The sequence below is a fragment of the Stegodyphus dumicola genome, chromosome 1, assembly GCF_044657685.1.
Source record: "Stegodyphus dumicola isolate Sdum_Otavi_A_Nest chromosome 1, ASM4465768v1".
Classification (NCBI taxonomy): domain Eukaryota; kingdom Metazoa; phylum Arthropoda; class Arachnida; order Araneae; family Eresidae; genus Stegodyphus; species Stegodyphus dumicola.
This window is the reverse complement of record NC_140768.1, coordinates 147,602,465-147,613,768: the sequence shown is the minus strand read 5'-3', so window position 1 is coordinate 147,613,768 and position 11,304 is coordinate 147,602,465. Positions and strand designations below refer to the sequence as shown.

The 11,304-nt window shown below is 29.9% G+C and overlaps 1 pseudogene across 1 annotated transcript; it reads left to right on the top strand.

Moving 5' to 3' along the window:
- Positions 1-5,733: 5,733 nt before the first annotated feature.
- Positions 5,734-10,765, top strand: LOC146999307 (uncharacterized; annotated as a pseudogene). The gene is made up of 6 exons (XR_015041748.1): positions 5,734-6,044; positions 6,768-6,977; positions 7,672-7,734; positions 8,780-8,836; positions 9,955-10,706; positions 10,754-10,765. The product of XR_015041748.1 is annotated as an uncharacterized LOC146999307 (transcript).
- The last annotated feature ends 539 nt before the right edge of the window (positions 10,766-11,304 follow it).

The following is an 11,304-nucleotide window of genomic DNA, read 5'->3' as shown; positions in this document are numbered from 1 at the left end:
GCCATAGTGTGCCTTGCCATAATTAAATACACCCATACACACATGAGTCGTAAAATTCAGTATTCGTCATTTTTAGATTCTAGGTATATAATAATTTTTTTTTTAAATTTTCGTTTTGTTTTTAAAAATTAATTCACTTTATAGCTTTTCTTCAATTTATTATAAAGGAATAGGAGTTTAAATTTTGATTTATATATAATATGATATAAATTCATCATTCATTAATAATATTTTATGTATAACAAAAAATTATTATTAATGTTCCAAATTTTAATTTTTTTAATGATTTGTCTTACATTTGTTGTATATTTGTTGAATGCATAGCTAAATATTTCAATTATACACAATAAAGGTTATGCAGAAAACAATTCAGCTGGCATGATAGCTAATTGCGAAAGAAAAATTAGAGTCTTATTGCTCTTAACTCTTAGTACAAGCAGCCATTTTTAAATTGACGTTAAAATAAATTTATTCTATGGTCTATTAGAAAATAATTATACTGAATCATTTATTGACGACTTCTAAGAGGTCGCTTTCTGAAAGAAACCTGTATTTTTGAGAACATAAACATACGTTGATATTGAACATCACTTTTTTAAGATGCCAGAGCAAATGCACAGAGCTCCAAAAATCCTCTAAAAGCATAGACGGTCACGTTTTAAATGGCTGACTACTTTTAATAAAGCTTGTATATTAATGTTCATTATACATTTCTCACATTTTTACTTTCTTTCAAAACAACGATGCTGTGGTTCAATTGCTTTAGAACTATGTGAAACTAATAAAATGTGCCCTATGTTATAAAAACCTAATTATATTCAGATACACACCTTTTGAACATGTTTGAAATCTATTATTCTAATCAGAATACTTTGTCTACAGAAAACATTGAATCGATATTAGAAATCAAAAGCTAAGTGAGATTAAAGTAGGAAGAGTCACATCGTCTAACCCATTTTAATTGAAGTAAACAGGTGCTTACTTTATCGTAAAGTGAGCACCCGTTTTTCAAACAGCGAATGAAAAGAAAAAAAGAGCCCACCAGAGCTCGAGCGGTAAAGTCACTGAGCACTAATAGTTCGGTCCGGGGTTCAATTCCCGGCTAACGGCTAACGGCTAGCTGCACGGGCGTTTTCATTATTATTCCCGTGTGTAACTTGCATATGAGTCAGTTCCCTTTAAAAAATCCTACACGAAGGCCTCCCTCCCCGTAGGCAATAGCCCTAGTGTGCTTTGCTGTAACCAAATAAACCGAAAGCGGAAAAAAAAAAAAAAGGCAATTGGTGGTGGAAGGCAGCTACGAAACGTCGTTTTAGAAGAATGGGCTACATAACCAAATTTCTATCTATACTCTAGTAAACAGTACATTATTTGCTCATCAAAAGCCTAAATTTAGCGAATGCTCGGCTTAGTTCTTAAATTCCAATTTTAGCCACAGCCCCCAAACAAGACGATGTGTGGTATTTTATTTCATTACTTAGTTATTCATCTTTAATTTAAGAATTAATTAAATTTTCATTTGTCTTTAAATTTTTATTGAATTATAATAATAATCATTTAATATTCTAGTTGCTAATTATTTTATTATTGTAATAGTTATTTTATTTATTATTTATTTATTTATTTATTTATTCATCTTTCCTGATGGCCTTCCATAGAGCTCCAGCAATTCTAATTTTAAAAATTAAGTCCTGACTACAACCAATGATTGCGAAAATAAAAGTCAAGTAACTTATTTAGTGATAATTAAATAAAATAAAAGCCAAAGCTTTTATTTTCGCCTTACTTGGCTTTTATTATATATATATACATATATATATATATATATATATATATCTATGTGTGTGTGTGTGTGTGTGTGTGTGTGTACTTTACATTTAATTTATAAGGACATATATATATGTACTTTACATTTAATTATAATTTATTTGATATATATACACATATATACGTTTGGTAGTATTACCGATTGCAATAAAAAGGGAGGTGCACATCTAGATGTTATAACGGACCCATATACAAAATTTCAACGTTCTATAACTAACCGTTTTTGAGTTATGCAAAATGCATACATACGTACTTACACATCACGAAAAAAATCCCTTTCAAGTATCAACTTAGAGTCATAATCATTAGTCATAAGTATCAGCTTAGAGTAAATAGGATTACATTTAACAAAAAGTTTTTTGAAAAAAAAAAAAAAAAAAAGAGAGAGAGAGAGAGAGTTCTTCATTGTGTTCGTACGTACAGGCGTCAGCCCAAAAAATAATTCACATGGATTACGTAATCGTCAAAAACGGATATTTCCGTTAAAATATGATACCCAAAAGTTTTCTCGAAATCAATAATTACTACCATTTTATTTGATACAAGGAAGTAAAGAACCTATATTAACCTACATATTCTTATATAAACAATACCTAAGTGCAGTATATAAATATTTCAAATCAATAAAATCTGACTATGGCACGCTCAAGGGGAGGAAAAAAAAAAAAGAAGAAGAAGAAGAAAGAAAAAAAAAAGATGAATCATCTAAATTTTCAAATTAGAAACATAAATAGCAATAGTAAAAAGCAACTAGAAAATAACGCTTCACGCTATCAAAATTGCTCATTTTCTTAAATATCAACAACTAAATAGTATTTCAACTAAAACACATAATGTAAACAAGAGTTTGCCCTATGCCCAAAAAAATTCAAAATTATCTATGAAAAATATGAACGCATTGTGACGCAACCGTATCATTCGTATTAGAACAGCAACCGCATCATTCGTATTCGCATAGAAACCGCATCATTCGTATTCGTATAGCAACCGCATCATTCGTACTCGAACAAACCGCATCGTATGACAGATGCGAGTAACGAAATGAATTTGTGAGTACCGAATCGGTACTTCGAGTCAACCGATGTGCCCGTTACTCAGTAACGAATACATGCGGTTTGCTCCAGCTCTACTTGATAGACAATCAATTTGAGTTAGTTTGGGTTCACGTTGGTACCAATAACTAGCGTCTACATCCCAAAACGGCAGCCTATGAGAGAGGCGATTCTATTATTTTCATCGGGGAGTAGGAGAGTTAGAATGGTTTTCTGAGGAATGCAACGGCAGTGGACCAAGGTTCTTTAATATACTAAGGTTAGGCCAGGAACGGAAAAAGCGTGCCATTGGTTGCTGGTAGTGACGTCACCCGGGAGACAAGACGCATCGGCCGACGCGACTGCTACATGATTTTGGTAATGGAAAAAATGTAAACTAAAGCAAAGTGATCATTTTATATGTGGTAGATACACCGGAAATACCGGGTTAATAATTTCCGATTAAGTATTTTGTTAAAGAAAATGTTTATTTTATGCACAGAATTCGTACGAATGCTGAAAATAATTGTAAACATTAAATTCTTTTCGTAAAGGAAAGCATTAGAAAATGAAAAACGTTATTTAAGTTAATTAAGGGAAATAAATATTGTAAAACAAGGTATTTTTCAATATATTTTCGTAGTATTGTTTGCACTAAATAAATCTTGTTGAACAGAACGCATGATGGCATAACTGCTAAGACCATGGCAAAAACATAATCAAAAAGTATTATTCTATTTATTTTCATTGCTCATGCACTTTTTTTAATACAAATGAACTTTGACATTCCATGAGAAATATATGATCGTGATTTTCAGTTTAAATTACTAATCTCAAGCAAAAATATATATAAAGAGATTTGACTTAACAAATTCATATTTAAATACCATAAAATTCTACAAATGTCTTAATATCCGTCATTATACTTTTAAATAGTATACTTATCACATTCTTTTTAAAGTGAAAAGTCACTTCATACTGATTCACTTCAGATTTTAGCAGAAGTGCGTATATTTTCAGTATAATCTAAAAGTACTCTTATAATCCCTTCACTCCCAAGATTTCTATATAACATTTATCTTGACGTGATTATTTGCTACAGTAAATAATCTTCGATATTGGCATCCTGTTCTTCCTTCCATACATTAAAAATGGAACAATTAAAATACATTTTCTTACACATATACGCACAATAATAATAATAATAAACTTGCCCTACATCTTAGTTTCGGCCCACCAGCGGCCGAGCGGTAAAGTCGCTGAACACTGGTAGTTCGGTTCGAATTTCGCGAACGGGCTGGCTGCATGGGTGTTTTCGTGGTTTTCCTCATGTGTAACGTGTATACGAGCCAGTTTCCCTGAGAAAGTCCTCCACGAAGGCATCACAACGCAGATAGCCCTAGTGTGCTTTGCCATAATTAAATACACCACCACATCTTAATTTCAATTCAGCCTGTACATAAATTAAATATTTTTAATTATTAATGAATTTTTATCAGGTTGTTTCTTAAAATACTTTTGTTATACTCGAAATATGCGTTCAATATTGAATTATTTTTCTTTCTCTTATAATTAAAAACAAGTTATAGAGAATCAAAATTAAAACATATGCAGCAGTTAAATAACACTGAACAGAATATCTTACTTACTCTTTCGCTATTTGTATTGTAGCATTATACACGGATTTGTTTTCGTTCAGGTTCAAGTATGTGTAAGTTATATCAATTAAATTACATCACACATACCTGTATGCATCAGTTAAAGAACACTGAAGGAAATATGTCACTCACTCATTCGATGTTTGCATCATAGTGTGGTCGAGAAATTGTTCTTTCGTCACGGTGAGGCATGTATCAGTTTAATTAGTTCGCAAAGCTTAACCCAGACGCTGCTTCAATACATAGAATTACGTTTGGGATGTAAAGAAAGTAACCAAAACATGTGAATGAAGTTGGATACGCGAATTTATTAACTAATCATTCAGGTACTCAGTATTGGTAAACATGACACTGAGTTTAAATATCTCACTACGATGTAAGTCTCATACACAAAATGAAGATTATGATAAAAAAATGATTTAAAATGAAAAATTTTTCAATTTAAATGTAAAATAGGAGTAAAATGAAAAATAAATGTAAAATTACATCACAGTTATGTATGAAAACTACATAACTTCATTAAAAAAATAGTTATTTTATCTGGTTGTAAAGAGTGTTTTCCGCTAAAAAACGTATTAACGTATATAATTCTGACACAACGCTATAGCACAATTTGCCACTTCCGCCTAGGTATAATAGCAAATTAACAACACAAATCAAATCAAACTGTTAATGCAACGAAAGTAAACAAACGCCAAGAACTAACGCTGTCACCCACATGACGTCATGCGTATGTGGCTTAACTTTCTCCCTGCACTGCGCATCGCTCTTGGGCCCCCCTGGCAGTGGACTATATGTTTGCTTACATTTGGAAGTTCAAAAAATTGCTAAGTTGGATTGCCTTAGTTTCTACGGTTACTTACAGGGAAATATTAGACAGTTTTTTCGGTTTGCTGATAGAGGGCAAATAGACAAATTACCTTTATAATTCTTGTTTATCTATTTAAACTTCAGAAGATTTAAGATGAAGCGAATATATTTAACACAACAGAACACAATCTTAAGACTTGTAAATCTTTTAAAAGACAACAGCAAATTTTTAAACATTACTGTAAAAAATATCTTCTCTTTTAATTATAATAAATAATGAGATAACGCATGGATGAATTGTTAATTATATGATAACTATGCATTTATAAAAAGTTTTTAATAATGAACTATAAATAATATTTTTAATTATCGATGTATTGTTTTTTAAAAGATTTACAAGTCTTAAGCTTGCATTCTGTAAGGCTACTATAAAGGGGAGCTGAATCATCATCCATTTTGAAGCTAACTTGTTGGTATTCGCTATTGGATTAGCACTGATTTCTTGACATATTTGTGGATCGATTTCGACCTAATTTTCAGAAAAATGGGTGGTTGTGTTGCACCAAATTGTTCGAATCAGTCTAAAAATAACTTTAGGATGTTTCGTTTCCCTAGAAATGAAGAAAGACGAAGAAAATGGATAGTTAATTCTCGTCGAGATCAATGGATCCCGGGCCCAGGAGCGTATCTTTGTGAGGTAAGTTCAGCTTCGTATTTTTCCATAGAATGTTAGAAAAATTACTCTTCTTGGTACTTTAAAATATTTATTTTCATTTAACTGTCACTTATTGACAATCAACTGATTTTATAAGTACAAAATCAACTGCGGAATGTGTATGTGTTTGTGCAGTAAAATATCGTTGTTTCTTTTGTTATCGTGAAAAGTTTATACCGTTTGTAAAATTTGTATCATACATTTCATGTAAACTTTGTGCTCAGTTAGAAATGTGATGTGCCTTTTTCTTTTCTTTAATTTTACTGTACGATTGGTGATTTAAAGTAGCATTCTATGTTTTGATTCTGATGTATTGTCGCCAAATCGGATAGTTGGCGCCAATGTTAAAAACTGGATGGTATGATCCAAATAATAAATGATTTTGTTTTTTCTTTATAGTAAGATAAATATATTCTGTATTTTTAGACATTTTTAAGAAGTTAAATATTAATTTAAATATTCGATGAATCGTTTTGATCCCATTATTATCCTTTATTGTAGTAGTAAATCTTAATGTTGTATTTTTAACTATAGGTACTTTAAATTTATTTTTAGTGTGTAAGCAGGAAATATGTTTTAAGTAGTTTTACAAACATGATTACTTTTTAAAAATTTTGTTCTATTTTCATAAAAAAATTTAAATTTATCAGAAAATTACATTCTTAAATTATTATAATATATGTAACTGTAATTTAATACTAGTGCTTTTGATTTTAATGTTAAATTTCATGCATGCTTTTGTTAAATATGCAGGTACATTTTGAAGAAAATCAATTTGAATGCTCTAGGCAAGATGGGCATAAAAAACTCAAGCCCAATGCTGTGCCAACTCTTTTCACTGTGCCTAATCCCCCACAACTGTTGACCCCACAGCGTCTAAAAGGCATTGGTTTACCAAAGCACCGTTCATTTACATCCAATTTTTGTAATGTATGTGTTTTTTATTTTTATGGTTTTTCATAAAAAAATATGTTTTTATTACAAATGGACTAAATTGCTTTATAAAAGAATCAAAATATTGAAATTAAGGCATTATGTGATAAAGCTGTAATTACAGTCCCTAAGATTAGATTAAAAAATTAAAATTTTGCTGTTGTTATATATATAATTAAGTATGTACTTTATTATAATCATATATTGAAAATTAAGCATAAAACCTCAATTTGATGTAGTTTTTGGATAAAGTTTTTGTAGTTTTTCGAGGACGGTCATACATGGGTCTGGTTTCTTCAAATTTGCTTCTAAAAGAAAGAAACCGGTATCTGATTGCCTTCAAAGTCAAAAGAGTTTAAATCAAAATTTGTATTAAACTAAAGTTGCTTTTTTGCTTAATTTTAAATTCCAGATAAATAGAGAGAAATATGTATGGAGTAAGTAAAAGAAATAATATTGAAATTAATAACTTTAATCTTGAGTAATACAATAATATAGTTATAATACATTGATTTAAATGTATATTTTAATGTCTTATATGTCTTGTCTGAATGTTGTTATTTTTTGTTTAAAGATTTACAAAACTTATTAGGATTATTTATATTATTTATTATTAAAATTACATTAAGTATATTTTATTTATCAGCATTTTCAGGTATCCTTACTTATATGTGTTTCATAATTTTTGCATCTTCAGGGTGGCTTGCTGCACGGTTTACCGTTATCAACTGAAGCGATTTCTGTTGCTGAACCATCTGTTGTAAGTCTTCATTTGAACAGTTATTAAATATTTAGTATTATAAACTTTTTCTAAAAAGTATTAACACTGTTTCTAAAATTAAAAAATATACTAACGTAATATTTACTTATGTTTAAGAAGTATGAATGCTATGAACAGTCCAATGTATTTATGCTTTTTTATAAGTTGAGTTACTTTGAAAATGGTAATGATTATTTGTATTTATTTTTATCCGATCAGAGTTTATAATTTCTTTCACTTCCACATATTTCATATACTATAATTTCTTTTAGGTTCATTTGCCACAACCTTCAGCTTCATATTTTGGAGAAATAAATTTTGCTGCCGAAGTATCTGATGTAAATTGCCATTTTGCACTTCTAAAAAATTTTAATATTTTTTAACATCTATTCGTAAACTGTACTATGTTTTTTTAAATGTTTCCATCTTCATAATCATGCACTTTATTTCATTTCACCAGTGGTTGCAAATGTGTACATTACAGTACATCTCAGGTGTGTTTGCAACAACATTTAGCATTACCTTCTGATTAAATAACAGCTGCTAGTAAAGAATCTATTCTATGTTTTCATTTGAGCAGCTATTAAATGTCATATGTTTTACATATATTAATGAATTTTTATACGATTTCTGAAATATGAAATTGTTTGTCTTATGGTTGCTAAACAGCTGTACTATATCTGGTTGTTGTGCTATGGAATTATTTTTGAATTTTGAGTGTTAACAATTTATTATCTATTTATGAATTATAAAATGTTATGTAAAATAATTATTTCTTAAAATGAATGTAGTTTATATTATCTGTATTTCTAAATTTCTTATATATATATTTCAGGTTTGTTTGCAAGAACAAGCTTCAACTTCATCTTGTGATAAAATGCCATCTATTTGTGAAGGATCTCATGTAAGATAATTAGTGTATTATTAAATTGCTTGCTTATAGAAAACGTTTCTATTAACTTTTTTTGGGGGGGGGGTAAAAGGAATGTAATTAATTTCATCAGCATTTACAAATTCTTTGTGTACATTTCAGGTTTGTTTGCAAGAACAGCCTTTAGCCTCATTTTGCAATGAAATACCATCTATTTGTGAAGGCTCTGATGTAAGTTGATAACTAATGTATAATTAAATTACTTCCTTATATGCATTTAAAATGTTCTATAAAGTAATTTTTTGGTAAAAGGAATGTAATTAATTTCATCAATAGTTGCAAATTCTCTATGTAAATTTCAGTTTTGTTTGCAAAAACAACCTTTAGATTCATCTTGCAACCAAATTGTAATTAATTTTAATTAATTTCATCAGCATTTGTGAAGGCTGTGATATAAGTTGATAATTTGTGTTATTAAATTGCTCATGATTATGGAGATAATCGATCCCTTGAAAAGCTGGAAATAAATTTTAAAAATCTATTTTTAAGTGAAATAAATTTTAAATATTAGAAAATAAAACAAAAATAATCTAGAAAATGCTGAAAACAATAGAGTCAAATTTAAAAACCCACCACAGTATAGGAAAAGAGACCTGGAACTTGCATTTTTATTTTGTGGATTTATTATCTGTTTAAGTTTGACATTTAATCCAAAGGGGCTTTGTCCCTGAAGGACTATTGTTTTCGTTTTGTATTGAAACACTATAAACGGCTGCATCACTTTTCAAATTGTTGCCACCAAATATTATCACCCTGTACTATATTTAAAGAAATTATATAGTGAAGAATCTGCATAAATGCATGTATGTTTTTTGCATTCTGATAAAACAATGGTACCTAGAGCCATCAAATTTTGAATGACTTAATTCTACTGTGAATATGGACATCTGGAAGACCGAATTTGAAATTCGGAATTTGTTTTAATATATATTTTATATGTTGTAAAACTTTAACGAATTTTTGATTAACAAACTTGAGGATTTCAAAGCGAGCAATGGCAATGTTGTACAGAAAAGACACTTTTATCTCCAGCGTGTGAGACAATGAATCGGGAATTCTGAAGATATGTTCATTTTAAAATTATCTTGCAATATTGCTGTTGAACTGAATTTTATAGTTTAAGTGTGAAAAACTTGATATTTAATAAATAAAGGTAAAACACAAAATGTTAAAAAAAGGGCCCTTTGGGTGTAATTTAAAATCTGAAACCTTTCAGATCTTTTTTGTTTGTTTGTTGTGTTCCCCCCCTTCTTTGATGATTATTCATATAGATTTTTTCTTTATTCCAGGATGTTCTTTTAAGGAATTTTATAAAACAGCAGACTGAATTGATCTCGCTTCTGCAATGCCAGAACAAAATATTACTGAAAGAACTTACAGCAACCAAAAAAAATGAAATTAATGTTTTAAAAAAATGGCATAGCACTGAAATTCAACTTCATGACCTTCAAGTACAGCATGAGGAATTGCTGAAAGGAGTGAAAACATTTCTTTCAGATGAACAAATAGCAATGTTGAAAATTCCTCGTAGAAGCATTGCAAAATGGTCTAATGAGGGAATAATAAAAGGCCTCAAAGTTAGATTTGCCTTGGGCAAGCATGGTTATAATTACTTGCACAGAATAGGTTTTCCGTGCCTTCATACAGCACTTTAAATAAAAGACTTCAAGGTCTTGAAATGAATTTTGGAGTCATCAGTGAGATGATTGAACCTTTGAAAATTAAAGGAGAAAAAATGAATGCTAGTGATAAAGACTGTATTTTATCATTGGATGAAATGGAGATTTCTGGCAATCCTGATTTTGATATTTCAAAACGTAAATTTATTGGTAAATGTACATTAGGAAATCAAAAGGGTGCAGGAAATCACTATTTAGTTATTTTACTAAGAGGTTTGAAGCTGAAATGGAAGCAAGTGGTTGCCCATGAGATAACTGGACATGTAACAGGATGCCAGCTCAAACAACTTGTTGTCAATGTTATCGAAGCTGTCAATTCTGTTGGATTTAATGTTGTTGGTATTGTTAGTGATATGGCAACAGTAAATAGAAGCCTGTGGAATTCTTTGGGAATATCTGTTTCTCGAAGCCAAACAAATAATTTCACTACTGAAATTAAGGGCAAAATTATTTATGTATTTGCAGATGTGCCACATCTTTTAAAAAATCTGTGGTCTGCAACTCTTAATCATAGTATAAAACTGCCCAGTTATGTTTCCAATAATAAAGAAAATTTGGTTACTTTGCATGTATCTGCAGGATTTATAAAAGATATCTGGATTACTGAAACAAACCAAAATTGTGGTTTGAGAACTATGCATCATCTCAGCAAAGAAGACCTCTTCCCCTCACATTTTGATAAAATGAATGTTGCTTCTGCTGTGAGGTTTTTTCCAATTAAAACAGCTGTGGGATTGGAGAAAGCAGTAGCTTTAAAAGAGATAAGCCCTAATGCTCTTACAACAGCATGGTGGATAAGATTTATATGTCAGTGGTTTCAAATGCTATCCTCTAGATGTAGAAAGAACTCAATTTCTGTGACAAATAAAAGCAAAAAAATTGAGTTACTTTTTTAATTTATTAATGTTATACAGCTTATAGAAATTGGTAAAGGGTGGAAACCATTACATACTGGTTTGA